Below are 6,000 nucleotides of genomic sequence, written 5' to 3'. Positions count from 1 at the left end.
TCACGTTGGGAAACTGATTTAGCTTAGTGGCTCTTCTACTTTTTGATTTTTTTTTCTATTTTTTATATATTTTTCTGATAGGTGCACCAAGAATTTTAATCAACAACAGGTTATTGGGAGATTTAAGAGTACCTTTAATGTATTTCTATCCTGTTCACCAGCATATTGTCTAAAAGGTTTAAGCTCTACAATGCTGTTAGGGTGGCTAACTTCACACAGTAAAATCTGTAACACCTGTGAGGCATCTTAGCTCCCTGAGCATGACTGTGTACCCCAGAATCAGGGTTTTTTTTTTGTTTTTTTTTTTTTTGAAAAAACTAATCTGCGTGATGAACCACAAAAGCCAGATGATCAGAAAAACTAGAAAAGAAGATGTTTTAGCTTTTCTTTGGTGTTTTGTACCCATTTTGTCTAGGTTTGGTATCAGAATCTTATAGAGGAAAAAAGGGGGTTGTATATCTACAAATAAAAAATACAAACTGATAAATAGAGATGGAAAGGGATACGACAGAGTTGTGACATTTTCAGCATTTATTCTAGTAGTTAAAGCAACTCATTTTGGATGCAGAAGGCTTTTTCTCTGCCTGAGGAAACAAAAACCCACCTTACGCTGAATGGTTTGTTTATATAGGAAATGAAGACTGCCTCTCCTGTTAAGGTTGTGCTGCTGGGGGAAAAAAAAAAAAAAAAAAAAAAAAAAAAAAAAAAAAAACTCACTTTGGCTGGGCTTAAAGGCAGAGGAACAGTGTGTTTTTCTGCCCTCTCAGCTGCAGATAGATCCTGGGAATGGGGAGACCTATATTAAAGGGGGCTGGGAGCTGGTAGTTGCTTTGTTTCCAGACTGTTGGATATGAAACTATTCTGATAATACGCATACAACTTCCTTCTTATTCCTCTTTCTTCTTGCAGCAGAAGTAGCTATATCCCAAGCAAAAACAATGTTTCATCCTGTCAGGCTTGGGTGGAAAGGGGAGGAGAGGATAAAACATGAAAACAATTAAAAATGTTTATTTTTAATAGTGTCTGGCAGTAGTCAGAGTTTTTAAAACTATAAATAAACAAAGGTCATAGTCAACGATGAGAAACATATGCCATACACATGTTTTTGAAAATGCAGATACGGAAAACAGATAAAAAATAGTATTATGTAGACAGCTCTTTCCACAAGACTCATCAAAACTTCCATTACAGTTTTCAGTAGCTCCAGAAAGCAGTTGTGTCCCTTGGCCCAGTGAAGAATGTAAAACTGAGGTGCCTGTGTCTTTTTCATTGCACTACCACTGTCCTGATGGCTTTCATCTCCTCTTCCTCTCTTTAACAGTCTGGGGACAGGGATCATTGTGTGTGGAGAAGGCATGCATGGCATGACAGGGCTCAGATATTTGTACCAGCCTGCAGCTGCTTCTGTGACAAGTGCAGCATCTATGAAGCCTACTCATGTGTGGAAAGCATAAAGTTACTAGCCAGTGCTAAAGGTCTGGCAGGGAGGACAGTAATTAACCTTCTGATGTTTGAGAGGAGGGCAAGTTAAAGACTACCAGCAGCCTAGAAGAGAAAGTTAATGTAAAGCATGGTCAGCAACCCCTCTCTCCATTGCTGTGGATGGTTGCAGGGATACGGCTCCAATTATCTGACCTATTTATGTGCACTTGCTTTTGGCAATCTTGCTTTGGAATGCTGTTTGTAAAAGGTTTCATACTTTTCTATTAAGCTTCTTGAAGGGCCATTATGCATTCACAAAAATCCATATCCATCTGGTAAAGAATGTTTCCTGACTCAGTTAACACTCCATGCATACCAATTGCTACCATTCTGGAGTGTGATTCATTATTCCCAATGCACTTGCATATTAAAAGAGCACGTTAGGAAACAGAGTGGGGAAACAGTACATTTTACAAGAAAATAAAGAGTTTAGTGATTGTCGGGAGTTAGAAGTCTTCATTTAAAAACCAGCCCTCACCAGGTTGTTTTGTAATAGGTGCAGTGTCTGATAGTAGTTAATATCTGTATGACAGACTTTCACAAAAACTGAATTATTTCAGTGATCTTTTCCAGTTGTTATATTTTCCTGAATATTATTCCTATTCCGTAGTATACTTACGGTGTTTGTTTCTTTTTTTTTTTTTTTTTTTTTTTTTTTTTTTTAATTCACAGATGATTAAACAGTTTAAAATTGTTTTTGCAGTGGGCTTTTTGGATATTAGATTCTCAGAATTGCAATGCAACAACTACATTCTCAGCATCCAGTCCTGATATCTTGTGATAATGAGATTCATGCATAGGCGGGATCCTTTAAAAGTGGTAATATTTTGCAAATCATCTACGCTACGCTTAACAACAATTAAGATTTGTAAATACATATGCTTTTTATTTTCCATGCCTGTAATTTTACTTAAGTGTTTTTTTCCCTTGCAGACATTTGCTGTTGTTTCTGTACATAGTACTGTAGTTACACAACACTTTGATTTAATGCCAAAGGTTTTCCTTTCTAAAAGTACCAAGATGAATGATATAAAAGAACATAATAGCCCTTAAACAGGGGAGTGAACTACTGTGGAGGTGATAGTTTATTCCCAGTGTTTTTGCAGGAGGAGAGCAAGGCAATACTCCAGTTCTCCAAGAATGAACAAAGTATAAAAACAAACTCAAGAATTACTGAGAAACCTAAAAGATATTACAAATAGAGGGAGGATGACATCCACCTGATAAAAGAGAAGGTAAGTTTCAAAACCACCTTTGCACTGAGGAAGAGAGCTGTTTTGAGGAGAATGTAAGCTCTCCAAAGGACTCAAATATGATGGTATGTAATAGCGACTGATGCAATTTCAAGTGGCATGAAGTGAGAAATAATATAAAAATGAGACTATGCAGACAGAAAATAATAGATATGGCTTTCTGCATGTAAAGCAACAGGGACATAAATTTATTTTGACAAAAGGAATTTAGAGAAAGATGGAAAAGTGTTAAACTTTAGTTAGACTGAGGGATTATTGATATTAGTACAATCTTCTGCAGCTGTTTGTGGTAATTGGATTTGTTGGCTTTTCGTGTTAGGGCTTCATCAATGGACTTTCAATTTGGCCACAAAATATGAATCTATTTAAACTCTCTAAAAAATTAGTTCAAGACATGGTATAGCGTATTTCTTAAAACTGCTCGTGTGTAAAAGAATTCTCATTTAATCTGTCATTTTTTCCCTATATCTTCAGATTTTTGGCCATTTAGAAACAAATAAGTTGTTAGCAACAGTGGAAAATCTCTACAAAACTACTGTTGGAGTTCAGATGGGATACCATATAACTGAGTGACAAGGCATGTAACAGGCAACAGAATATTTGATTATCTATTTTAAACATTTATTGCATAATGAAATTCTAATTTTAACCATTGCATCTCAGTTTATAAATTATTATTTTCCTATGCATGCCCCTTTTCCGTTATGAGCAAATAAAACACCACACAGTGAAATAAATAAAGGTTATGCTAATAATGCAATTTCACTTCACTGGATGCATTATGGCAAGTAACTCAGAAATGTTCTGAATAGCCTTGCCATTAAGTTGATTAGGAAGGGAAGTAAGAGAGTAATAACTGCTTTTATTTTGCACCATTGACACATTGTTACAAGACGGTACAGTCATACAAGAAACACTTTAATTCATCTGAGGGTCAGTGAGATTGCTGGGGAGCTGTGGTGTCCACAGGGAATGGAAGAGAGCAGGAGGCTCTTGTTGCTGTCTTCAATTGTCTGATGGGTAATTAAAGAGAGCATGGCAGAAACTTTTTTTTTTTTTTTTTCCTAGACATGCACAGCAAAAGAAAAAGAGGCAATTGATACAATCTGCAGCAAGGGGAATTATTTTAAGAGCTAAAGAAAAGAAAATATTTGTAGCATGGGTAGCCAGATACTGTGGTGGGGCCCAGAGGCTGTGAAATCCCCTTCCATGGAGCGATTCACAGTCTCACTGGACAAACCCTGAGCATCCAAACGTACTTTTGAAGCTGGCGCTCTTTTGCCTGGGGACTTGACCCAAATGATGTCCAGAGCTCCCTCTGATATAAATCACATCAAATACTATAAAGCATATTTAAAGTCCATTAATGAGGCTACACAGATAATCATTTCTTTAGTTATTTATGTATATGATTTTTGTTATCTTCCTGACCTCAGAATATTCATTTACCATTTTATGCCTCTTCTGTAATGAAGGAACCACCTGAGTGGTTATCTCTAGGAGGACAAGGGAAAGGTATCAGGAGATCTTTGCAACTCAGGAAGGTGTAGAAAGAGCTCATTTGACTTTCTGTATGCAGGGAGATGACAGAGAAATCTCTGAAATTTCTCTGAGAAATCAGAGAATTTTTATTCTTCTGTTATACAGAAAAATAAAACTTGAGATAGATCTCTAGCTGGAAAAGACTGAGTTTTCAGTCTTATCTGTGTTTTTATTTATTTATTTATTTATTTTCCCCCTGTGATTTTTCTCTCCCTTTTCTCCTGATACAAAGTCTGCTGGTAAGTCAGCCAGAATTCTCCTGTGTGTTTAGGAATGAACAACCCTGCAAAGCACTAGCATGTGTACATCAACATCCAAAAATACACCCTGACAGCGCATCTTAAAACTGTGTGTGAGAGAAGGAGGATGGCTCTCCCAAAACCTTGTGTTCTGCAGGACCAAATGTGTGGGCCTGTGGCAGTGCTGCTCTGTCTAACTGCGCTGCTCTGTGACTAACCCCATGCAAAGCCTCTGAAGGTACGATGTTAAAATCCCTATTCTCCTCTGGCTGACTGTGCATGAGTTGTTATATATATTTTTCTTATATGTTGTTTAGGTCAGAGGTTGGACTCAATGATCTTGAGGACTCTTCCAACCTAGACAATTCTGTGATTTTGTGATTCTGTTATTCTGCTATTGTGCAAATAAATAAAGTGGCATTAAGAGATGAAGGGTAGAATGCTCAAAAACATGTACCTTTAGTGTCATTTTGGAACAATTTCAGTCTGTTCTCTGTGGTGGCTGAGGGATTTGGTAACAGTTGGAGTTGCATTGGGTGATCACTAGAAATTTACACTGATATAAATTCCCATTCCAGATATGATTTCTATTTTTACTTTATATACATGTATATATATTGTTTGGCAATAATTCTGGAGTATTCCTTGCAAAATTCTTGTCTCAGCTTTGAGAAACAGCCTACACTGTAGGGTGGTGGTTTAATTTTCTTCCAAATAGTTATTTATTTCACTGTTAGTTTTGTGATAATTATTCCACTCTCCACAGGTAGTTCATCATTATTTGTGCATAACTACACAGCTACGTTCTCAATTTCTAACAGAATTGTTCATTGGGCTCTACTCTGCTTCATAAAAGCCATATATATTTATTATTATTATTATTATTTTTCCAGGAAGTCTCTACACTACTTATTTCAACGAAAATTTTAATACATTTTTTTTTCTGAAAGCTGCCACCCTGCAAAGACTGAAGTTTTGGAAAACATTTTGCTTCCAGATATGATATAACTGGAATATTTATAACTAATATGATACAAAATATGAATGGAGGGAAAACAATGCAATTATACTTGAGGGTTTCTTATACTATCATTTCTTCATGTTAAATTAATAGAGAGGTGTTTCTGATTGTGTTAATGCAGAATAGCAGAGATGGAAATCCTGTTCTGTCAATTCTTTCTAATAGAGCATTGTTCCCTATGGCACATTATTCACTGCTCTGATTACTGCAGCTCTGAATGACTCAGTTTCCGCATTTCCTTAAAAGATTATTCAATCTGTTAAATAGGTTCAGGACCGAGAGTCGGTTTCCTCACTCAGTTTTATCCAATTAATTCTAACGATTGGCAACAATTCTGGACAAATTTGCTTGTATTGTTTTATTATCTTTGTTTTGAGACTGCCAATGTCCTACGACAGAACCTCATGGAAAAAGACAATCCCACCTTTAACACTGACATTTTAATTCACCTTGTGTGAAGCAA

The 6,000-nt window shown here is 36.3% G+C and overlaps 1 protein-coding gene across 1 annotated transcript in view; it reads left to right on the top strand.

The window, feature by feature from the left end:
* Positions 1–2,673: 2,673 nt before the first annotated feature.
* The window catches only part of ADGRA1 (adhesion G protein-coupled receptor A1), a 284,313-nt gene continuing 280,986 nt past the window's right edge, over positions 2,674–6,000 (top strand). Inside the window, exon 1 of the mRNA XM_084525901.1 lies at positions 2,674–2,717. The gene's annotated coding sequence lies outside the window, so the exon portion shown is untranslated. The remainder of the gene's footprint in view (positions 2,718–6,000) is intronic.

The sequence above is a fragment of the Aythya ferina genome (genome assembly GCF_964211825.1).
Source record: "Aythya ferina genome assembly, chromosome: 7".
Classification (NCBI taxonomy): domain Eukaryota; kingdom Metazoa; phylum Chordata; class Aves; order Anseriformes; family Anatidae; genus Aythya; species Aythya ferina.
This window is presented reverse-complemented; position numbering and strand designations above follow the sequence as displayed.